The 25,554-nt window shown below is 41.2% G+C and overlaps 1 pseudogene; it reads left to right on the top strand.

The window, feature by feature from the left end:
* Positions 1 to 194: 194 nt before the first annotated feature.
* LOC110287419 (ATP-dependent RNA helicase DDX42-like) lies at positions 195 to 24,296 on the top strand (annotated as a pseudogene).
* The last annotated feature ends 1,258 nt before the right edge of the window (positions 24,297 to 25,554 follow it).

Raw genomic sequence — 25,554 nt, 5'->3', positions numbered from 1 at the left:
AAAAGAAGACTAGCAAGATGCTTCCCCCACTCCACCCCCAGTCAGCAATAGGTCATAAGACAGTGGGGAAGGGGGCAGAGGAAGAGCAAGTCTGGACATTGTCCTGCCTTGTGCATATGCAGCGCTGTGGGGATTCTTTAGCACTGACTGTAGTAACAACTGTATTTTCAGGCACGACAGCAGTCATTGGCATCATGAACTGGAATAAAGGTGGGAATTTGGTTTTGGAGGTTTTACCATCAGAAAGAGGGCAAAGAAGGAAAGAAGGAGGAATCCAAACTACCACAGCAGTCCACAGTGCCTTTGGGGCAGCCAGCTCTTCTGGATTTGGAAAGTCTGTTCCACCACAGTTTCTTTCTTTCTACAAAATTGCATCTAAATGGGACAACTTTGATGAAGAAAAAGCATATTTTGAAGATAAAGAAGATGACTCCAACAATGTAGATTTACTTATATTCCTGTTGAGAACTCACCTACCTGCCAACAGTTTCATTCTGTCAGTAATGATGGCCCCTTAGAGCCATTCATGGCTGAACTGGCAGATCAGGAGGCTAGAGACATTGAGAGACTTGAAGAAAAGGACAAGGAAAGAAAAATGGGTACTCGAGATGACACTGAAGAGGAAGATGGCCCTTTCGGTCCCTGCCAGCACCAGGGTAGCTTGGGCACAAAGTTTGCTGACACCCACAAGCTACCCACAAGACCCTCCATGGAATCTTAAGACCTCTGGTGAGTGGAACACAGCTGCTTCTCCAATCCAATCGCAGGGGACATGAGACTGAATTAATTAGGGAAGCTGAAAACCCGGCCTGATCAGGGGCACAAGTCCCTTTCGGTCTTTGCCAGCACCAGGGTACCTTGGGCATGGAGTATGCAGAAATCCGCAAGGTATACACAGAACCCTCCACATGATCTTAAGAAATCTGTGAGTGGATCAAACCTTCTGTCAGGGGGCAGGTTCAAACACGAGATATCTGGGCACATTCCCTGCAAGAGGAGAGCTTACCTGCAGAGAGTACTCTGAACACTGAAACTCAGGAGAGAGCTAGTCTCCCATGTTTGCTGATATAGGCTAACATAAAAACCTGAGGAACGATATCTAATCAGAGATAACTAACTCCAGAGATTACCAGATGGCAAAAGGCAAATGTAAGAATCTTACTAACAGAAACCAAGACAACTCACCATCATCAGAACACAGCAATCCCACCCCACCCAGTCCTGGGCACCCAACACACCTGAAAAGCTAGACCCGGATTTAAAAGCATATCTCATGATGGTAGTAGAGGACATCAAGAAGAACATTAATAACTCACTTAAAGAAATACAGGAGAGCACTGCTAAAAAAGGTAGAAGACATTAAAGAGGAAACACAAAAACCCTTAAAGAATTGCAGGAAACACAACCAAACAGGTGATGGAATTGAATAAAACCATCCAAGACCTAAAAAGGGAAGTAGACACAATAAGGAAAACCCAAAGTGAGGCAGCTCTGCAGAGAGAAAACCTAGGAAAGAAATCTGGAAACATAGATGAAAGCATCAGCAACAGATTACAAGAGATGGAAGAGAATCTCAGGAGCAGAAGATTCCATAGAGAACATCGGCACAACAATCAAAGAAAATACAAAATGCAAAAAGATCCTAACTCAAAACATCCAGGAAATCCAGGGCACAATGAGAAGACCAAACCTACGGATAATAGGAATGGATGAGAATGAAGATTTTCAACTCAAAGGACCAGCAAATATCTTCAACAAATTTATAGAAGAAAACTCCCCAAACCTAAAGAAAGAGATGCCCTTGAACATACAAGAAGCCTACAGAACTCCAAATAGACTGGACCAGAAAAGAAATTCCTACCAACACATAATAATCAGAACAACAAATACACTAAATACAGACAGAATATTAAAAGCAGTAAGGGAGAAAGGTAACATATAAAGGCAGGCCTATCAGAATTACACCAGACTTTTCACCAGAGACTGTGAAAGCCACAAGATCCTGGACAGATGTTATACAGACCCTAAGAGAACACAAATGCCAGTCCAGGCTACTATACCGAGCCAAACTCTCAAATACCATAGATGGAGAAACCAAAGTATTCCACGACAAAACCAAATTCAGACATTATCTTTCCATGAATCCCACCCTTCAAAGGATAATAACAGAAAAAAAAAATACAAGGAAGGAAACCACGTCCTAGAAAAAGGAAGAAAGTAGTCCTTCAACAAACTTAAAAGAAGACAAGCACAAGAACAGAATGCCAAATTTAACAACAAAAATAATAGGAAGCAACAATTACTTTTCCTTAATATCTCTTAATATCAATGGAGTCAACTCCCCAGTAAAAAGACATAGAATAACAGACTGGCTACACGAACAGGACCCAACATTTTGCTGTTTATAGGAAACCCATCTCAGGGACAAAGAGAGAAACTACCTCAAAATGAAAGGCAGGAAAACAATATTCCAAGCATATGATCTGAAGTAACAAGCTTGAGTAGCCATTCTAATATCGAATAAAATCGACTTCCAACCCAAAGTCATCAAAAAAGACAAGGAGGGGCAATTCATACTCATCAAATGTAAAATCCTCCAAGAGAAACTCTCAATTCTGAATTTCTATGCTCCAAATGCAAGGGCAGCCACATTCATTAAAGAAACTTTAGTAAAGCTCAAAGTACACATTGCACCTCACACAATAATAGTGGGAGACTTCAACACACCACTTTCACCAATGGACAGATCATGGAAACAGAAAATTAACAGGGACACAGTGAAACTAACAGAAGTTATGAAACAAATGGACTTAACAGATATCTACAGAACATTTTATCCTAAAAAAAAAAAAAAAAAACTATATACCTTCTTCTCAACACTTCATGGTAACTTCTCCAAAATTGATCATATAGTTGGTCACAAAACAGGCCTCAACAGATACAAAAATATTGAAATCATCCCATGCATCCTATCAGACCACCATAGACTAAGGCTGATCTTCAATAACTACATAAATAATGCAAAGCCAACATTCACGTGGAAACTGAATAACACTCTTCTCAATGATACCTTGGTCAAAGAAGGAATAAAGCAAGAAATTAAAGACTTTTTAGAGTTTACTGAAAATGAAGCCACAACATACCCAAACTTAAGGGACACAATGAAAGCATTTCTAAGAGGGAAAATCATAGCTCTGAGTGCCTCCAAAAAGAAACTAGAGAGAGCACAATTTAGCAGCTTAACAACACACCTAAAAGCTCTAGAACAAAAGGGAGCAAATTCACCCAAGAGGAGTAGATGGCAGGAAATAATCAAAATCAGGGGTGAAATCAACCAACTAGAATCAAGAAGAGCTATTCAAAGAATCAAACAAACCAGGAGTTGGTTCTTTGAGAAAATCAGCAAGATAGATAAACCCTTAGCCAGACTCACTAGAGGGTACAGGGACAGCATCCAAATTAACAAAATCAGAAAAGAAAAGGGAGACATAACAACAGATCCTAAAAAAAATCCAAAACACCATCAGATCATTCTACAAAAGGCTATACTTAACAAAACTGGAAAACCTAGACAAAATGGACAAATTTCTAGAGAGATACCAAGGACGAAAGTTAAACCAGGATCAAGTTAACGATGTAAACAGTCCCATATCCCCTAAAGAAATAGAAGCAGTGGCTAATAGTCTCCCAGCCAAAGAAAGCCCAGGACCAGATGGGTTTAGTGCAGAGTTCTATCAGACCTTCAAAGAAGATCTAATTCCAGTTCTGCACAAACTATTCCACAAAATAGAAGTAGAAGGAACTCTACCCAACTCATTCTATGAAGCCACAATTACTCTGATACCTAAACCACAGAAAGATCCAACAAAGATAGAGAACTTCAGACCAATTTCCCTTATGAATATCGACACAAAAATCCTCAATGAAGTTCTCGCTAACCGAATACAAGAACACATTAAAACAATCCTCCAACCTGACCAAGTAGGTTTTATTCCAGGGATACAGGGATGGTTTAATATACAGAAATCCATCAATGTAATCCAGTATATAAACAAACTCAAAGACAAAAACCACATCATCATCTCATTAGATGCATAGAAAGCATCTGACAAAATCCAACACACATTCATGGCAAAAGTCTTGGAAAGATCAGGAATTAAAGGCCCATACCTAAACATGATAAAAGCAATCTACAGCTAACCAGTAGCCAACATCAAAGTAAATGGTGAGAAGCTGGAAGCAATCCCACTAAAATCAGGGACTAGACAAGGCTGCCACCTTTCTCCATACCTATTCAACATCGTACTTGAAGTCCTAGCCAGAGCAATTAGACAACAAAAGGAGATCAAGGGGATACAATTTGGAAAAGAAGAAGTCAAAATATCACTTTTTGCAGATGATATGATAGTATATATAAGTGATCCTAAAAATTCCACCAGAAAACTACTAAACCTGATAAACAGCTTCAGTGAAGTAGCTGGATATAACATTAACTCAAACAACTCAAAGGCCTTTCTCTACACAAAGAATAAAAAGGCTGAGAAAGAAATTAGGGAAACAACACCCTTCTCAATAGTCACAAATTATATAAAATACTTTGGCGTGACTCTAACTCAGGAAGTGAAAGATCTGTGTGATAAGAACTTCAAGTCTCTGAAGAAAGAAATTAAAGAAGATATCAGAAGATGGAAAGATTTCCCATGCTCATAGATTGGGAGGATTAACATTGTAAAAGTGGCTATCTTTCCAAAAGCAGACTACAGATTCAATGTAATCCCCACAAAATTCCAAATCAATTCTTCAATGAATTAGAAAGAGCAATCTGCAAATTCATCTAGAATAACAAAAAACCTAGGATAGCAAAAACTCTTCTCAAGTATAAAAGAACCACTGGTGGAATCACCATGCCTGACCTAAAGCTTTACTACAGAGCAATTGTGATAAAAACTGCATGGTATGGGTATAGTGACAGACAAGTAGACCAATGGAATAGAATTGAAGACACAGAAATGAACCCACACACCTATGGTCACATGATCTTTGACAAGGGAGCTAAAACCATCCAGTTGAAGAAAGACATCATTTTCAACAAATGGTGCTGGCACAACTGGTGGTTATCATGTAGAAGAATGCAAATTGATCCATTCCTATCTCCTTGTACTAAGGCCACATCTAAGTCGATCAAGGCACTCCACGTAAAACGAGACACACTGAAACTTATAGAGGAGAAAGTGGGGGAAAACCTCGAAGATATTGGCACAGGGGAAAAATTCCTGAACAGAACAGCAATGGCATTTGCTCTAAGATCGAGAATTGACAAATGGGACCTCATGAAATTGCAAAGCTTCTGCAAGGCAAAAGACACTGTCAAGAAGACCAAAAGGCCACCAACAGATTGGGAAAGGATCTTTACCTATCCTAAATCAGATAGAGGATTAACATCCAACATATATATAGAACTCAAGAAGGTGGACTCCAGAAAATCAAATAACCCCATTAAAAATGGGGCTAGTAGCTAAACAAAGAATTCTCACCTGAGGAATATGGAATGGCTGAGAAGCACCTGAAAAAATGTTCAGCATCCTTAATCATCAGGGAAATGCAAATCAAAACAAACCTGAGATTCTATCTCACACCAGTCAAAATGGCTAAGATCAAAAATTCAGGTGACAGCAGATGCTGGCGAGGATGTGGAGAAAGAGGAACACTGCTCCATTGTTTGTGGGATTGCAAGCTTGTACATCCACTCTGGAAATCAGTCTGGCAGTTCCTCAGAAAATTGTACATGGTACTACTGGAAGATCCCGCAATACCTCTCCTTGGCATATATCCAGAAAATGTTCCAACTGGTATGAAGGACACATGCGCCACTATGTTCATAGCAGCCTTATTTATAATAGCCAGAAGCTGGAAAGAACCCAGATGCCCCTCAAAAGAGGAATGGTAACAAAAAATGTGGTAAACTTACACAATTGAGTACTACTTAGCTATTAAAAAGAATGAATTTATGAAATCCCTAGGCAAATGGTTGGACCTGGAAGGCATTATCCTGAATGAGGTAACCCAATCACAAAAGAACTCAAATGATATGTACTCACTGAGAAGTGGATATTAGCCCAGAAACTTAGAATACCCATGATATTAGATACAATTTGCAAAACACATGCAACTCAAGAAGAACAAAGACCTTAGTATGGACCCTTTGCCCCTTTTAGGAATTGAGAACAAAACACCCATGGAAGGAGTTACAGAGACAAAATTTGGAGCTGAGACAAAAGGATGGACCATCTAGAGACTGCCATATCCAGGGATCCATCCTATAATCAGCCTCCAAACGCTGACACCATTGTATACACTAGCAAGATTTTGCTGAAAGGACCCTGTTATACCTGTCTCTTGTGAGAATACGCCGGGGCCTATCAAACACATAAGTGGATGCTCACAGTCAGCTTTTGGATGGATAACAGGCCCCCCCCCCCATGGAGGAGCTAGAGAAAATACCGAAGGAGCTAAAGGGATCTGCAACCTTATAGGTGGAACAACATTATGAACTAACCAGTACCCCAGAGCTCTTGACTCCAGCTGCATATGTATCAAAAGATGGCCTAGTCGGCCATCACTGGAAAGAGAGGCCCATTGGACTTGCAACTTTTTTTAAAATTTTTTAAATTTTTTTTATTACATCTTTTCCTCAATTACATTTCCAATGCTATCACAAAACTCCCACATACCCTCCCCCCTACTTCCCTACCAACCCATTCCCATTTTTTTTTTTTTGGCCCTGGCGTTCCCCTGTACTGGGGCATATAAAGTTTGCATGTCCAATGGGCCTCTCTTCCCAGTGATAGCCAACTAGACCATCTTTTGATACATATGCAGCTAGAGTGAAGAGCTCCGGGGTACTGGTTAGTTCATAATGTTGTTCCACCCATAGGGTTGTGGATCCCTTCATCTCCTTCGGTACTTTCTCCAGCTCCTCCATTGGGGGACCTGTGATCCATTCACCTACTGACTGTGAGCATCCACTTCTGTGTTTGCCAGGCCCCGGCATAGTCTCACAAGAGACAGCTATATCTGGGTCCTTTCAGCAAAATCTTGCTAGTGAATGCAATGGTGTCAGCGTTTGGATGCTGATCATGGGATGGATCTCTGGATATGGCAGTCTCTAAATGGTCCATCCTATCGTCACAGCTCCAAACTTTGTCTCTGTAACTCCTTCTATGGGTGTTCTGTTCCCAATTCTAAGGAGGGGCATAGTGTTCACACTTCAGTCTTCATTCTTCTTGATTTTCATGTGTTTAGCACTCTGTATCTTATATCTTGGGTATCCTAAGTTTTTGGGCTAATATCCACTTATCAGTGAGTACATATTGTGTGAGTTCCTTTGTGATTGTGTTACCTCACTCAGGATGATGACCTCCAGGTCCATCCATTTGCCTAGGAATTTCATAAATTCATTCTTTTTAATAGCTGAGTAGTACTCCATTGTGTAAATGTACCACACTTTCTGTATCCATTCCTCTGTTGAGGGGCATCTGGGTTCTTTCCAGCTTCTGGCTATTATAAATAAGGCTGCTATGAACATAGTGGAGCATGTGTCCTTCTTACTGGTTGGGACATCTTCCGGATATATGCCCAGGAGAGGTATTGCTGGATCCTCCAGTAGTACTATGTCCAATTTTCTAAGGAACCGCCAGACTGATTTCCAGAGTGGTTGTACAAGCTTGCAATCCCACCAACAATGTAGGAGTGTTCCTCTTTCTCCACATCCTTGCCAGCATCTGCTGTCACCTGAATTTTTGATCTTAGCCATTCTGACTGGTGTGAGGTGGAATCTCAGGTTTGTTTTGAGTTTCATTTCCCTGATGATTAAGGATGTTGAACATTTTTTCAGGTGCTACCCTGCCATTCGGTATTCCTCAGGTGAGAATTCTTTGTTCAGTTCTGAGCCCCATTTTTTAATGGGGTTATTTGATTTTCTGGAATCCACCTTCTTGAGTTCTTTATATATATTGGATGTTTGTCCCCTATCTGATTTACGATAGTTAAAGATCCTTTCCCAATCTGTTGGTGGTCTTTTTGTCTTATTGATGGTGTCTTTTGCCTTGTAGAAGGTTTGCAGTTTCATGAGGTCCCATTTGTCAATTCTCGATCTTACAGCACAAGCCATTGCTCTTCTATTCAGGAATCTTTTCCCTGTGCCCATATATTCAAGGCTTTTCTCCACTTTCTCCTCTATAAGTTTCAGTGTCTCTGATTTTATGTGAAGTTCCTTGATCCACTTAGATTTGACCTTAGTACAAGGAGATAGGAATGGACCAATTCGAATTCTTCTACATGATAACAACCAGTTGTGCCAGCACCATTTGTTGAAAATGCTGTCTTTCTTCCACTGGAAGGTTTTAGCTCCCTTGTCGAAGATCAAGTGACCATGGGTGTATGGCCTCATTTCTCGGTCTTCAATTCTATTCCCTTGGTCTACTTCTTGGTCGCTATATCAGTACCATGCAGTTTTTATCACAATTGCTCTGTAGTAAAGCTTTAGATCAGGCATGGTCTTTCCACCAGAGGTTCTTTTATCCTTGAGAAGAGTTTTTGCTATCCTAGGTTTTGGTATTCCAGATGAATTTGCAGATTGCTCTTTCTAATTCGTTGAAAAATTGAGTTGGAATTTTGATGTGGATTGCATTGAATCTGTAGAGTGCTTTTGGCAAGATAGCCATTTTTACAATGTTGATCCTGCCAATCCATGAGCATGGGAGATCTTTCCATCTTCTGAGATCTTCTTTAATTTCTTTCTTCAGAGACTTGAAGTTCTTATCATACAGATCTTTCTCTTCCTTAGTTAGAGTCACACCAAGATATTTTACATTATTTGTGACTATTGAGAAGGGTGTTGTTTCCCTAATTTCTTTCTCAGCCTGTTTATTCTTTGTGTAGAGAAAGTCCATTGACTTGTTTGAGTTAATTTTATATCCAGCTACTTCACCGAAGCCGTTTATCAGGTTTAGTTCTCTGGTGGAATTTTTAGGGTCACTTATTTATACTATCATATCACCTGCAAAAAGTGATATTTTGACTTCTTCCTTTCCAATTTGTATCCCCTTGACCTCCTTTTGTTGTTGAATTGCTCTGGCTAGGAATTCAAATACAATGTTGAATAGATAGGGAGAGAGTGGGCAGCCTTGTCTAGTCCCTGATTTTAGTTGGATTGCTTCCAGATTCTCACCATTTACTTTGATGTTGGCTACTGGTTTGCTGTAGATTGCTTTTATCATGTTTAGGTATGGACCTTGAATTCCTGATCTTTCCAAGACTTTTATCATGAATGTGTGTTGGATTTTGTCAAATGCTTTCTCTGCACCTAATAAGATGATGATGTGGTTTTTGTCTTTGAGTTTGTTTATATACTGGAATTCGTTGATGGGTTTCCCCATATTGAACAATCCCTGCATCTCTGGGATGAAACCTACTTGGTCAGGATGGATGATTGTTTTGATGTGTTCTTGGATTCAGTTAACAAGCACTTTATTGAGGATTTTTGTGTCGATATTCATAAGGGAAACTGGTCTGAAGTTCTCTATCTTTGTTGGGTCTTTTTGTGGTTTAGGTATCAGAGTAATTGTGGCTTCATAGAATGAGTTCTGTAGAGTAGATTATGTTTCTATTTTGTAGAATAGTTTGTGAAGAACTGGGATTGGATCTTCTTTGAAGGTTTGATAGAACTCTGCACTAAATCCATCTGGTCCTGGGCTTTTTTGGCTTGGAGACTATTAATGACTGCTTCTATTTCTTTAGGGGATATGGGACTGTTTAGACAGTTAACTTGATCCTGACTTAATTTTCTTTTTTTTTTTTTTTTTTTTTTTTGGTTTTTTTTTTTTATTTATTTATTTATTTTTATTACATATTTTCCTCAATTACATTTCCAATACTATCCCAAAAGTCCCCCATAGCGCCCCCCACTTCCCTACCCACCCATTCCCATTCTTTTGGCCCTGGCATTCCCCTATATTGGGGCATATAAAGTTTGCAAGTCCAATGGGCCTCTCTTTCCATTGATGGCCGACTAGGCCATCTTTCGATACATATGCAGCTAGAGACAAGAGCTCCAGGGTTCTGGTTAGTACATTATGTTGTTCCAACAATAGGGTTGCAGATCCCTTTAGCTCCTTGGGTACTTTCTCTAGCTTCTCCATTGGGAGCCCTGTGATACATCCAATAGCTGACTGTGAACATCCACTCCTGTGTTTGCTAGGCCCCGGCATCATCTCACAAGAGACAGCTATATTTGGGTCCTTTCAGCAAAATCTTGCTAGTGTATGCAATGGTGTCAGCATTTAGAAGCTGATTATGGGACAGAACCCTGGATACAGCAGTCTCTAAATGGTCCATCCTTTCATCACAGCTACGAACTTTGTCTCTGTAACTCCTTCCCTGGGTGTTTTGTTCCCAATTCTAAGAAGGTGCACAGTGTCCACACTTTGGTCTTCATTCTTCTTGAGTTTCATGCGTTTATCAAATTGTATCTTATATCTTGGGTATCCTAAGTTTTGGGCTAATATCCACTTATCAATGAATACATATTGTGTGAGTTCTTTTGTGATTGTGTTACTTCACTCAAGATGATGCCCTCCAGGTCCATCCATTTGGCTAGGAATTTCATAAATTCATTCTTTTTAATAGCTGAGTAGTACTCCATTGTGTAAATGTACCATAATTTCTGTATCCATTCCTCTGTTGAGGGACATCTGGGTTCTTTCCAGCTTCTGGCTATTATAAATAGGGCTGCTATGAACATAGTGGAGCATGTGTCCTTTTTACCGGTTGGGACATCTTCTGGATATATGCCCAGGAGAGGTATTGCTGGATCCTCCGGTAGTACTATGTCCAATTTTCTGAGGAACCGCCAGACTGATTTCCAGAGTGGTTGTACAAGCTTGCAATCCCACCAACAATGGAGGAGTGTTCCTCTTTCTCCACATCCTCGCCAGCATCTGCTGTCACCTGAATTTTTGATCTTAGCCATTCTGACTGGTGTGAGGTGAAATCTCAGGGTTGTTTGGATTTGCATTTCCCTGATGATTAAGGATGTTGAACATTTTTTCAGGTGCTTCTCTGCCATTCGGTATTCCTCAGGTGAGAATTCTTTGTTCAGTTCTGAGCCCCATTTTTTAATGGGGTTATTTGACTTTCTGGAGTCCACCTTCTTGAGTTCTTTATATATATTGGATATTAGTCCCTTATCTGATTTAGGATAGGTGAAGATCCTTTCCCAATCTGTTGGTGGTTTTTTTGTCTTATTGATGGTGTCTTTAGCCTTGCAGAAGCTTTGTAGTTTCATGAGGTCCCACTTGTCAATTCTCGATCTTACAGCACAAGCCATTACTGTTCTATTCAGGAATTTTTCCCCTGTGCCCATATCTTCAAGGCTTTTCCCCACTTTCTCCTCTATAAGTTTCAGTGTCTCTGGTTTTATGTGAAGTTCCTTGATCCACTTAGACTTGACCTTAGTACAAGGAGATAGGAATGGATCGATTCGCATTCTTCTACATGTTAACAACCAGTTGTGCCAGCACCATTTGTTGAAAATGCTGTCTTTCTTCCACTGGATGTTTTTAGCTCCCTTGTCGAAGATCAAGTGACCATAGGTGTGTGGGTTCATTTCTGGGTCTTCAATTCTATTCCATTGGTCTATTTGTCTGTCACTATACCAGTACCATGCAGTTTTTATCACAATTGCTCTGTAGTAGAGCTTTAGGTCCGGCATGGTGATTCCACCAGAGGTTCTTTTATCCTTGAGAAGAGTTTTTGCTATCCTAGGTTTTTTGTTATTCCAGATGAATTTGCAGATTGCACTTTCTAATTCGTTGAAGAATTGATTTGGAATTTTGATGGGGATTGCATTGAATCTGTAGATTGCTTTTGGCAAGATAGCCATTTTTACAATGTTGATCCTGCCAGTCCATGAGCATGGGAGATCTTTCCATCTTCTGAGATCTTCTATAATTTCTTTCTTCAGAGACTTGAAGTTTTTATTATACAGATCTTTAACTTCCTTAGTTAGAGTCACGCCAAGATATTTTATATTATTTGTGACTATTGAGAAGGGTGTTGTTTCCCTAATTTCTTTCTCAGCCTGTTTATTCTTTGTGTAGAGAAAGGCCATTGATTTGTTTGAGTTAATTTTATATCCAGCTACTTCACCGAAGCTGTTTATCAGGCTTAGGAGTTCTCTGGTGGAATTTTTAGGGTCACTTATATATACTATCATATCATCTGCAAAAAGTGATATTTTGACTTCATCTTTTCCAATTTGTATCCCTTTGATCTCCTTTTGTTGTCGAATTGCTCTGGCTAGGACTTCAAGTACAATGTTGAATAGGTATGGAGAAAGTGGACAGCCTTGTCTAGTCCCTGATTTTAGAGGGATTGCTTCAAGCTTCTCACCATTTACTTTGATGTTGGCTACTGGTTTGCTGTAGATTGCTTTTATGATGTTTAGGTATGGGCCTTGAATTCCTGATCTTTCCAAGACTTTTATCATGAATGGGTGTTGGATCTTGTCAAATGCTTTTTCCGCATCTAAGGAGATGACCATGTGGTTTTTGTCTTTGAGTTTGTTTATATACTGGATTAAGTTGATGGATTTCCGTATATTGAACCATCCCTGCATCCCTGGGATGAAACCTACTTGGTCAGGATGGATGATTGTTTTGATGTGTTCTTGGATTCGGTTAGCAAGAACTTTATTGAGGATTTTTGCATCAATATTCATAAGGGATATTGGTCTGAAGTTTTCTATCTTTGTTGGGTCTTTTTGTGGTTTAGGTATCAGAGTAATTGTGGCTTCATAGAATGAGTTGGGTAGAGTACCTTCTGTTTCTATTTTGTGGAATAGTTTGTGAAGAACTGGGATTAGATCTTCTTTGAAGGTCTGATAGAACTCTGCACTAAACCCATCTGGTCCTGGGCTTTTTTTAGTTGGGAGACTATTAATGACTGCTTCTATTTCTTTGGGGGATATAGGGCTGTTTAGATCATTAACCTGATCTTGATTCAACTTTGGTACCTGGTATCTGTCTAGGAACTTCTCCATTTCATCCAGGTTCTCCAGTTTTGTTGAGTATAGCCTTTGGTAGAAGGATCTGATGGTGTTTTGGATGTCTTCAGGATCTGTTGTTATGTCTCCTTTTTCATTTCTGATTTTGTTAATTAGGATGCTTTCCCTGTGCCCTCTAGTGAGTCTGGCTAAGGGTTTATCTATCTTGTTGATTTTCTCAAAGAACCAGCTCCTTGATTGGTTGATTCTTTGAATAGTTTTTCTTGTTTCCACTTGGTTGATTTCACCCCTGAGTTTGGTTATTTCCTGCCGTCTACTCCTCTTGGGTGAATTTGCTTCCTTTTGTTCTAGTGCTTTTAGGTGTGTTGTCAAGCTGCTAATGTGTGCTCTCTCTAGTTTCCTTTTGGAGGCACTCAGAGCTATGAGTTTTCCTCTTAGAAATGCTTTCATTGCGTCCCATAAGTTTGGGTATGTTGTGGCTTCATTTTCATTGAACTCTAAAAAGTCCTTAATTTCCTTCTTTATTCCTTCCTTGACCAAGGTATCATTGAGAAGAGTGTTGTTCAGTTTCCACGTGAAGGTTGGCTTTCTATTATTTATTCTGTTATTGAAGATCAGCCTTAGTCCATGGTGATCTGATAGGATGCATGGGACAATTTCAATATTTTTATATCTGTTGAGGCCTGCTTTGTGACCAATTATGTGGTCAATTTTGGAGAAGGTACCATGAGGTGCTGAGAAGAAGGTATATCCTTTTGTTTTAGGATAGAATGTTCTGTAGATATCTGCCAGATCCATTTGATTCATAACTTCTGTTAGTTTCACTGTGTCCCTGTTTAGTTTCTGTTTCCATGATCTGTCCATTGGTGAAAGTGGTGTGTTGAAGTCTCCCACTATTATTGTATGAGGTGCAATGTGTGCTTTGAGCTTTACTAAAGTTTCTTTAATGAATGTGGCTGCCTTTGTATTTGGAGCATAGATATTCAGGATTGATAGTTCCTCTTGGAGGATTTTACCTTTGATGAGTATGAAGTGTCCCTCCCTGTCTTTTTTAATGACTTTGGGTTGGAAGTCAATCTTATCAGATATTAGAATGGCTACTCCAGCTTGTTTCTTCATGCCATTTGCTTGGAAAATTGTTTTCCAGCCTTTCATTCTGAGGTAGTGTCTATCCTTTTCTCTGAGATGAGTTTCCTGTAAGCAGCAAAATGTTGGGTCTTGTGTGTGTAGCCAGTTTGTTAGTCTATGTCTTTTTATCGGGGAGTTGAGTCCATTGATATTAAGAGATATTAAGGAAAAGTAATTGATGTTTCCTGTTATTTTTGTTGTTAAAGTTGGCATTTTGTTCTTGTGGCTGTCTTCTTTTAGGTTTGTTGAGGGATTACCTTCTTGTTGTTTCTAGGGCGTGGTTCCTGTCCTTGTATTGGTTTTTTTCTGTTATTATCCTTTGAAGGGCTGGATTCGTGGAGAGATAATGTGTGAATTTGGTTTTGTCGTGGAATACTTTGGTTTCTCCATCTATGTTAATTGAGAGTTTGGCTGGGTATAGTAGCCTGGGCTGGAGTTTGTGTTCTTTTAGTGTCTGTATAACATCCGTCCAGGATCTTCTGGCTTTCATAGTCTCTGGTGAAAAATCTGGTGTAATTCTGATAGGCTTGCCTTTATATGTTACTTGGCCTTTTTCTCTTACTGCTTTTAGTATTCTATCTTTATTTAGAGCATTTGTTGCTCTGATTATAATGTGTCGGGAGGTATTTCTTTTCTGGTCCAGTCTATTTGGAGTTCTGTAGGCTTCTTGTATGTTCATGGGCATCTCTTTCTTTAGATTTGGGAAGTTTTCTTCTATAATTTTGTTGAAGATGTTTGCTGGTCCTTTGAGTTGAAAATCTTCATTCTCATCCACTCCTATTATCCGTAGGTTTGGTCTTCTCATTGCGTCCTGTATTTCTTGGATGTTTTGAGTTAGGATCTTTTTGCATTTTACATTTTCCTTGATTGTTGTGCCGATGTTCTCTATGGAATCTTCTGCACCTGAGATTCTCTCTTCCATCTCTTGTATTCTGTTGCTGATGCTCGTATCTATGGTTCCAGATTTCTTTCCTAGGGTTTCTATCTCCAGTGTTGCCTCATTTTGGGTTTTCTTTATTGTGTCTACTTCCCTTTTTAGGTCTAGTATGGTTTTGTTCATTTCCATCATCTGTTTGGATGTGTTTTCCTGTTTTTCTGTAAGGACTTCTACCTGTTTGATTATGTTATCGTGTTTTTCTTTAAGGATTTGTAACTCTTTAGCAGTGTTCTCCTGAAATTCTTTAAGGGATTTTTGTGCTTCCTCTTTATTGTCTTCTGCCTGTTTAGCAGTGTTCTCCTGCATTTCTTTAAGTGTGTTATTAACGTCCTTCTTGAAGTCCTCTATCATCATCAGGAGATATGCTTTTAAATCCGTGTCTAACTTTTCCGGTGTGTTGGGGTGCCCTGGACTGGGCGAAGTGGGGGTGCTGGGTTCTGATGATGGTGGGTGGTCTTGGTTTCTGTTAGTAAGATTATTACGTTTACCTTTCGCCATCTGGTAATCTCTGGGGTTAGTTGTTATCGTTGTCACTGTTTAAAGATTGGAGCAGAAGCTGTGTTCCACTCACCAGCAGTCTCTAAATCCAGCGGCGGGGGTCGTGGGTAGCTGATGGTACCCCGGTGCTGGTCCAGCCGGAAGAGGCCTGTGGTCCTACTCAGGCCGTTTTTCTGCTTCCCTAACTAATGCAGTCTCTGGTCCCGCGTGCAATTGGATTGGAGCAGAAGCTGTGTTCCACTCTCCAGAAGTCTTAAGATCCTGTGGTGGGTGTTGTGGGTAGCTGGTGAGTGTCAGCCGACCCTGCACCCCAGCTGCCCAGGTGCTTTTCTGACCGGAAGAGGGTTGTGGCCCTACTCAGGCCGGTTTCTGCTTCCCTAACTAATGCAGTCTCAGGTCCCGCGCAATTGGATTGGAGCAGAAGCTGTGTTCCACTCACCAGCAGTCCCAAAATCCTGAGGCGGGGGTCGTGGGTAGCTGGCGGGTGTCAGGCAACCCTGCGAGCTCCTGCTACCCCGGCACTGATCCGGCTGGATGAGGCCTGTGGCCCTACTCAGGCCGGTTTCTGCTTCCCTAACTAATGCAGTCTCAGGTCCCGCGCAATTGGATTGGAGCAGAAGCTGTGTTCCACTCACCAGCAGTCCCAAAATCCTGCGGCGGGGGTCGTGGGTAGCTGGTGGGTGTCAGGCAACCCTGCGCTCCCACTACCCCGGCACTGATCCGGCTGGATGAGGCCTGTGGCCCTACTCAGGCCGGTTTCTGCTTCCCTAACTAATGCAGTCTCAGGTCCCGCGCAATTGGATTGGAGCAGAAGCTGTGTTCCACTCACCAGCAGTCCCAAAATCCTGCGGCGGGGGTCGTGGGTAGCTGGCGGGTGTCAGGCAACCCTGCGCTCCCGCTACCCTGGCGCTGATCCGGCTGGATGAGGCCTGTGGCCCTACTCAGGCCGGTTTCTGCTTCCCTAACTAATGCAGTCTCAGGTCCCGCGCAATTGGATTGGAGCAGAAGCTGTGTTCCACTCACCAGCAGTCCCAAAATCCTGAGGCGGGGGTCGTGGGTAGCTGGCGGGTGTCAGGCAACCCTGCGAGCTCCTGCTACCCCGGCACTGATCCGGCTGGATGAGGCCTGTCCTGACTTAATTTTCGTACCTGGTATCTGTCCAGAAATTTGTACATTTCGTCCAGGTTTTCATGTTTTGTTGAGTATAGCCTTTTGTGGAAGGATCTGATGGTGTTTTGGATTTCTTCAGGATCTGTTGTTATGTCTCCCTTTTCATTTCTGATTTTGTTAATTAGGATGTTGTCCCTGTGCCCTCTAGTGAGTCTAGCTAAGTGTTTATCTATCTTGCTGATTTTCGCAAAGAACCAACTCCTCGTTTGGTTAATTCTTTGAATAGTTCTTCTTGTTTCCACTTGGTTGATTTCACCCCTGAGTTTGATTATTTCCTGCCGTCTACTCCTATTGGGTGAATTTTCTTCCTTTTTTTTTTCTATAGCTTTTAGATGTGTTGTCAAGCTGCTAGTGTGTGCTCTCTCTTATTTCTTTTTGGAGGCACTCAGAGCTATGATTTTCCCTCTTAGAAATGCTTTCATTGTGTCCCATAGGTTTCGGTAAATTGTGGCTTCATTTTCATTAAAATGTAAAAAGTCTTTTTTTCTTTATTCCTTCCTTGACCAAGGTATCATTGAGAAGAGTGTTATTCAGTTTTCACGTGAATGTTGGCTTTTTATTATTTATGTTGTTATTGAAGATCAGCCTTAGTCCTTGGTGGTTTGATAGGATGCATGGGACAATTTCAATATTTTTTTATCTGTTTAGGCCTGTTTTGTGACTAATTATATGGTCAATTTTGGAGAAGGTCCCGTGAGGTGCTGAGAAGAAGGTACATCCTTTTGTTTTAGGATAAAATGTTCTGTAGATATCTGTTAAATCCATTTGTTTCATAACTTCTGTTAGTTTCACTGTGTCCCTGGTTAGTTTCTGTTTCCAGGATCTGTCCATTGATGAAAGTGGTGTGTTGAAGTCTCCCACTATTATTGTGTGAGGTGCAATGTGTACTTTGAGCTTTACTAACGTGTCTTTAATGAATGTGGCTGCCTTTGCATTTGGGGAATAGATATTCAGAATTGAGAGTTCCTCTTGGAGGATTTTACCTTTGATGTGTATGAAGCATCCCTCCTTGTCTTTTTTGATAACTTTGGGTTGGAAGTCGGTTTTATTCGATATCAGAATGGCTCCACCAGCTTGTTTCTTCAGACCATTTGCTTGGAAAATTGTTTTCCAGCCTTTCACTCTGAGGTAGTGTCTGTCTTTTTCCCTGAGATGGGTTTCCTGTAAGCAGCAGAATGTTGGGTCCTGTTTGTGTACGCAGTGTGTTAGTCTATGTCTTTTTATTGGGGAATTGAGTCCATTGATATTAAGAGATATTAAGGAAAAGTAATTGTTGCTTCCTTTTATTTTTGTTGTTAGAGTTGGCTTTCTATTCTTGTGGCAGTCTTCTTTTAGGTTCGCTGAGGGATTACTTTCTTGCTTTGTCTAGGGCGTGATTTCCATCCTTGTATTTTTTTTTTCTGTTATTATCCGTTGAAGGGCTGTATTGGTGGATAGATAATGTGTGAATTTGATTTTGTCATGGAATACTTTGGTTTCTCCATCTATGGTAATTGAGAGTTTGGCCGGGTATAGTAACCTGGGCTGGAATTTGTGTTCTCTTAGTGTCTGTATAACATCTGTCCAGGCTCTTCTGGCTTTCATAGTCTCTGGTGAAAAGTTTGGTGTAATTCTGATAGGCCTGCCTTTATATGTTACTTGACCTTTCTCCCTTCCTGCTTTTAATATTCTATCTTTATTTAGTGCATTTGTTGTTCTGATTATCATGTGTTGGGAGGAATTTCTTTTCTGGTCCAATCTATTTGGAGTTCTGTAGGCTTCTTATATGATCATGGGCATCTCTTTCATTAGGATTGGGAAATTTTCTTCTATTATTTTGTTGAAGATATTTGCTGGCCCTTTAAGTTGAAAATCTTCATTCTCATCAACTCCTATTATCCGTAGTTTGGTCTTCTCATTGTGTCCTGTATTTCCTGGATGTTTTGAGTTAGGATCCTTTTGCATTTTGTACTTTCTTTGATTGTTGTGCCGATGTTCTCTATGAAATCTTCTGCACCTGAGATTTTCTCTTCCATCTCTTGTATTCTATTGCTGATGCTTGCATCTATGGTTCCAGATTTCTTTCCTGGGGTTTCTATCTCCAGCTTTGCCTCACTTTGTGTTTTCTTTATTGTGTCTACTTCCCTTTTTAGGTCTAGTATGGTTTTGTTCATTTCCATCACGTGTTTGGATGTGTTTTCCTGTTTTTCTTTAAGGACTTCTACCAGTTTGGTTGCGTTTTCCTGTTTTTCTTTAAGGACTTCTACCAATTTGTTTGTGTTTTCCTGTTTTTCTTTAAGGACCTGTAACTCTTTAGCAGTGCTCTCCTCTATTTCTTTAAGTGAGTTAAGAAAGTCCTTCTTGATGTCCTCTACCATCATCATGAGATATGCTTTTAAATCTGGGTCTAGATTTTCGGCTGTGTTGGGGTGCCCAGGACTTGGTGGGGTGGGAGTGCTGCGTTTTTATGATGGTGAGTGGTCTTGATTTCTGTTAGTAGGATTCTTATGTTTGCCTTTTGCCATCGGTAATCTCTGAAGCTAGCTGTTATAGTTGTCTCTGATTAGAGCTTGTTCCTCAGGAGACTCTGTTATCCTCTATCAGCAGATCTGTGAGGCTGGCTCTCTCCTTAGTTTCAGTGTTCAGAGTATTCTCTGCAGGCAAGCTCTATTCTTGCAGGGAAGGTGCCCAAATATCTGGTATTTGAACCTGCCTCCTGGCAGAAGTTGTTTTCCAATCACCAGAAGCCTTAGGATCCCGCGGGGAATCCTGTGTGGGTCCTTGAGGGTGTCCGGAGACTCCACTGGCAAGGTACCCTGGTGCTCAAGTGGACCGGAAGGGACTTGTGCCCCACCTCACGCCGGGTTGCCTGCTTCCCTAGTTATTGCAGTCTCAGGTTCAGCGTGATTAGATTGGAGTAGACAATGTGTTCCACTCACCAGAGGTCTTAGGATCCCGTGGGGAGTCCTGTGCGGGTCCTTGCGGGTGTCCGGAGACTCCACTGGCAAGGCATCCAAGTGCTCAAGTGGACCGGAAGGGACTTGTGCCCCACCTCACGCCGGGTTGCCCGCTTCCCTAGTTAATGCAATCTCAGGTCCTGCTCAATTGGATTGGAGCAGACGCTGTGTTCCACTCACCAGAGGTCTTAGGATCCTGTGGGGAGGCCTGTGCGGGTCCTTGCGGGTGTCCGGAGACTCCACTGGCAAGGCATCCGAGTGCTCAAGTGGACCAGAAGGGACTTGTGCCCCACCTCACGCCGGGTTGCCTGCTTCCCTAGTTAATGCAGTCTCAGGTCCTGCTCAGTTGGATTGGAGCAGACGCTGTGAGTGGAAACTCACCAAAGGTCTTAGGATCCCATGGAGAATCCTGTGCAGGTCCTTGCGGGTGTCCGGAGACTCCTCTGGCAAGGCACCCCGATACTCGAGTGGACCGGAAAGGACTTGTGCCCCAGCCGACTTGCAACCTTTTTATGCCCCTGTATAGGGGAATGCCAGGGTCAAAAAGTGGGAGTGGATGGGTAGGGGAGTGTAGGGGAAGGTATGGGGGACTTTTGGGATAGCATTGGAAATGTAAGTGAGGAAAATACCTAATTAAAAAAAAAGAAAAAAAAGAAGAAGAAGAAGAGGAAGATGACCAAGAAGCTTATTTTTAGTATATGGCAGAAAACTCAAATGCTGAGGTGGTTCAGGAGGAAGAGGGGGATAATCTGGAATATGACAGTGATGGAAATACAATTGCACCTTACAAAAAATTATTGATCCCTTTCCTCTCATTGATCATATATGGACATTGACCATCCACCATATGAAAAAAAAATGTTTACAAATGAACATGAGGAGATTACCAAACATAGCAGTTAATAGACCTGTGGCATAAACCCAATCTTCAGGTCTCTGGTGCTGCACCTCCTAGACCAGGAAGTAGTTTTGCTCATTTTGGGTTTGATGAACATCTTATGCACCAGATTAGGAAACCTGAGTACACACAGCCAAATCCAATACAGTGTCAGGGTGTGCCTGTATCACTAAGTGGTAGAGACATGATTGGTATTGCTAAAATAGGCAGTGGGAAAACTGCAGCCTTTATTTGGCCCATGTTGATTTATATAATGGATCAGAAGGAATCAGAACCCAGTGATGAATCAATTGTGATGATTGTGTGTCCTACTAGGAAGTTTTGTCAACAGATCCAGACAGAATGTAAGCTCTTTGGCAGAGCATGTAATCTTCAATCAGTGGCAGTATATGGTGGAGTGAGCATGTGGGTGCAGGCCAAGGTCCTCCAGGAAGGAGCAGGGATTGTTGTGTGTACCCCAGGTCGACTGGTTGATCATGTGAAGAAAACAGCTACTAATCTTCAAAGAGTCTCTTATCTTGTGTTTGTATGAAGCTGATCAAATGTTTGACATGGGGTTTGAGTATCAGGTTCAGTCCATAGCAAGTCATGTTCACCTTGATAATCAAAGTCTCTTATTCAGTGCAATTTTTTGAAAAAAGTTTGAGAAGTTGGCCAAACACATCTTGATTGACCCTATTAGAGTGGTACAGGGAGACTATAGAGAGGCAAGTGAAGATGTGACACATATTGTGGAGATACTCCATTCTGGACCGAGTAAATGGAACTGGCTTACTTGGCATCTGGTAGAATTTACTTCTTAAGGGAGTGTCCTCTTGTTTGTTACTAAGAAATCCAATGATGAAGAACTAGCCAATAACCTTAAGCAGGAAGGTCATTATCTTGGTCTGTTCCATGGGGACATGAATCAGAGTGAAAGAAACAAGGTCATTTTAGATTTTAAGAAAAAGGACATCCCCATCCTAGTGGCCACTGATGTTGCAGCCCGTGGTCTAGAGATTCCTTCAATTAAGACAGTCATTAACTATGATGTGGCATGAGACACCCATATCCATAGGATTGGCTGAACAGGAAGAGGTGATGAGAAGGGTGTTATTTATATCTTACTGACCCCAAAGGACAGCAATTTTGCTGGTGACCTTGTACAGAACCTGTAAGGAGCCAACCAACATGCTTCTAAGGAACTCTTAGATCTCGCAATGCAGAATGCCTGGTTTCAGAAATCTCACTTTAAAGGAGGGAAAGGCAAAAAGTTGAAGATTGGTGGAGGAGTCTTGGGCTATAGAGGCTCTGAGAATTCTGACTGAGGAAGTAATAACAATGTAATAAGCAATGATGAAGCCTACAAACTCTCCACAGGAGCTGTGGGAGATACGCTGACAGCAATGAAAGCAGCTTTTCAGTCCAGTACAAGAGTCACTTTGTTGCAGCCAGTTTAAATAGTCAGGAAGTTTGAACCTCTATTGCTGGGGCAAGTGGATGGACTAGTGCAGGAAGCTTCAAGTCTGTTCCAACTATTTCGCCATAGCAGGGCCATAATAGTTCTGACAACCTCATCACCAGTTCTACCAAGAACATCCCAGGCTTCAACAATTCTGGGAATATCAGTAGTGCTCCCAGTGACCTACCCTTCTATTGGAGCCCAAGGAGTCAACAACACAGCTCTTCAGGGAGTAAGGGATTGTGGGTGTCAATGGGGAGAGAGAGAGAGAGAGAGAGAGAGAGAGAGAGAGAGAGAGAGAGAGAGAGAGAGAGAGAGAGAGAGAGAGAGAGAGACTGAGAACCAGGGTAATAGTCATCATAGCCATGGAGATGGTGGCTGCCATGGAGATGTTGGGGTCCAGCCTTGACACAGGATCGGAGTTCTCAACTGGAAGCAGGCATAATTGGAAGACACATAATAAATATATACAGACTACTTTTGGGTACCAACTGACAGGCAAGTTTTCAAGGCTTAAAGTTTCTCTCTTCTCTCTTGCCAGTTCACTCACAGCTTGAGGCTGCACACACTTTACATTCTCCTGTGCACTCTGCTTTTCTCCTGTGCACTTTACATTTTCTTTTCTTGAACTTCCCACACTCATACATACCTCGGTGTGTTCCCCTTTCACTCTCACACATGCTCTTCACACACATCTCTCACACACATCTCACATACACCACATGCACTCTCCTTTCATTCACACACACACTCTCCATACACACCACACATTCTCTCCTCACTCACTCTTCACATGCTTTTCTCATGCTCTCCACATTCACCTCACATGATCTCTCAACTTTCTTTTGCCCCAGTCTTTTATTGATATTCCAAAAGCAGGTAGAAAAGAAAGACATTATATAATCATTGCCAAATCAAATTCAAAAGAATAACCACATCCCACAAAGAATCAAGAATTACAATTGTTCCTCAAAGTTTCAAGCTTTCCCTATTCTCAGGCCTATAGTCAAAGTAATAGTAATTGCAAACTTATCATTATTTAAACTTTTAACTTTTGACTTCAGAGCTCAGAGCTTCGAGGTCAGCTACATGCATTTTCCCGTGAAGCTCTAATGATAAATGACCTGGGCAAAGCTGCCAGGCAGTGGCCAGAAAGAATCAAGTTAACCCTTAACTCAGTAGTTCCACTTCTGCACATTGTATACAATGACTCTCCTAAGAGTATCAGTGTTTTGACTTAGTTTTATATATTCTATACTTGCTTATCTTGGAATCACTCTTAAATGTTGTGCAAAACTTTTTTCATAACTTCAATAGTTTTTGTTTGTTTGTTAGTTTTTTGTTTTTTACCTTTCTTGGGGTTCCAATGTTGGCTCTAATTAATTTTTTAATAATTTCTTCAAACTTTCTTTGCAAGTCAAACATTTGTCTGGAACTACCATTGTGCAGTTATTACATTGTTTCCAAGATGTTTCCAACACACAGCATGCACCTGGGCCATTAGGACTGTGCTGTGCTGTGCCCCATGCCTCACTTTTTAATTGTTTCAGAATCATTACATCAGGGAACATCTAGTTTTATGGAATTCACCAGAGCAGAAGGAGAAAGAAGTAAGAAAGTCAGATATAATAGAATAATTACGCACACCAAGGCCAACTTAAAACCAGTCACACACAAATGAAATCTATACAGCTGTTGTCCAGGACTAAGGTTAGGAAAAATGGGAACAACTGTTGTTTGTAGGGCTGCTGCAGGCTACTGAGATGTCTCCATCCTGGCCGACTGCAGGCAGTCCCTTATTTCAGATGGCAGGTCCCCTGGAGAAATGTGTCTCCTGCTTCTTAGGGTCCCAGATGCCATCACCATTCTTTCCTACAGGAGCTGCTGTGGGCTTCTAAGATGTCTCCATCCAGGCCTGCTGCGGGCATTCCCTGTCATGGTAGGCTATCCTCAGCAATCCAGAAAGCAGCAGCTGTCATATTGATGGCCACCAACATGGAGAGACCAGGCACGTAGGAAATTTTGGCAGACATGGAGAGAGCCAGGGTGCAAATGATGGCAGGAATGTGGAAAGCAAGAAAGAAGGTTTTAATCATGAAAACAAGATAGACTCCAAGGCAGATAGCAACAGGATGGGCAAAGTGGACAACAAGACAGATAAGATACCTGGTGGTTTTGCTATTCCAAAGTCACCAAAACGCAAGAAAAGCCAATGGGATAGTTAGAGGGTATATGAAAATCAGCCTGGTCAGTTGTTTAATTTTATGTTTAGAAAGATTTTGGTAATGAGGTGTCTCAGGGCTGGATTGGGGTCCAAGATATATAGACCCCCTGCCCTTGGTAGAGAACTGCAGCATGGAGATATTATACCTTCATTTGGTGTTCATTCAGATGTTTTCTTGGAAACCTAAATTGGCCCTGGAAAGCAGAGAGCTGGGAAACTTTTGTTTGCTGTGGTTGAGTTTTAAGGAGGGTAAGTAGAAGATATTTAAGGAGAAAGAGCCTTTTAGGGCACAAAAACTCACTCTAGGTTTATAATAGCTTGTATTTTTTTCCTAAACTGTCACCTTATAAACATCTATAAGTTCGATTTCTTTTTCTTAGCTGTGGCCAGGCAGTCCCAACTTTTTGACCTGTTAGGGATGCTTGGGAAGCAGTTTGGTGCTTTCACATGTTTTTCAGGGAAGATACCTTAGAGTTTAGGTTCCCCAGACTTTGTTTCCAGCCCTGAGACATGTAGGCAAGACAGCCTTCCAGACACAGGCTTTGAAATCCTAAGCCATTAGTATGGAAGGAATGATCATCTTGGAAGGATCCCAGGATTATCAAGGCCTGGAGTACTGCTAAATTTACCATTTAAAACCAACCCCAACAGGAGCTTTCAAAGTGTCTATTTCATTGTTTTTATTTTTTAAACTTGCTTCAACAGTAGAAAAAGTCTTCTACTGAAATTATTTCTGATTTTTTGTTCTGTGTTGTTTGTAAAAAGAAAAGAAATATACAAACTTTGAATTTTGTGATTTCTGTGAAGGTTTCTTTAAGATGCGCATTCCCTTGCTCCTTTGAAGGCCCAATACCCCAGTGTAGGGGACACTGAGGGAGGGAATGCCAGGACAGATAAGCAGGAGTAGGTGGGTTGGTGAGCAGAGAAATGGAGGATAGGATAAGGGGTTTCTGGAGGGAAAACTAGGAAAGGGTATAACATCTGAAATGTAAATAAAGAAAATATCCAATAAAATGTAATATATATATATATATATATATATATATATATATATATATATATATATATATATGTCTGTATTCCCTCTCTGCTTGCTTGATAGTAAATATGGGACCTGAGGTTTGTCATTTCTAGCATACAAGTTAGTTGCTACGTTATTAAATTATGGTTTGGAACAATACAGCCCATGATGTGAAGTGTGGGGAAGTGCTTGTTTATTAAGCTATCAGAAATGTTAAAAAAGAGAGAGAAGGCTAGCA

Source organism: Mus caroli, unplaced genomic scaffold (assembly GCF_978045245.1).
Source record: "Mus caroli unplaced genomic scaffold, Mus_caroli_1 scaffold_5, whole genome shotgun sequence".
Classification (NCBI taxonomy): domain Eukaryota; kingdom Metazoa; phylum Chordata; class Mammalia; order Rodentia; family Muridae; genus Mus; species Mus caroli.
The sequence above is the reverse complement of the archived record's forward strand: the minus strand, read 5'-3'. Positions and strand labels throughout refer to the sequence as shown.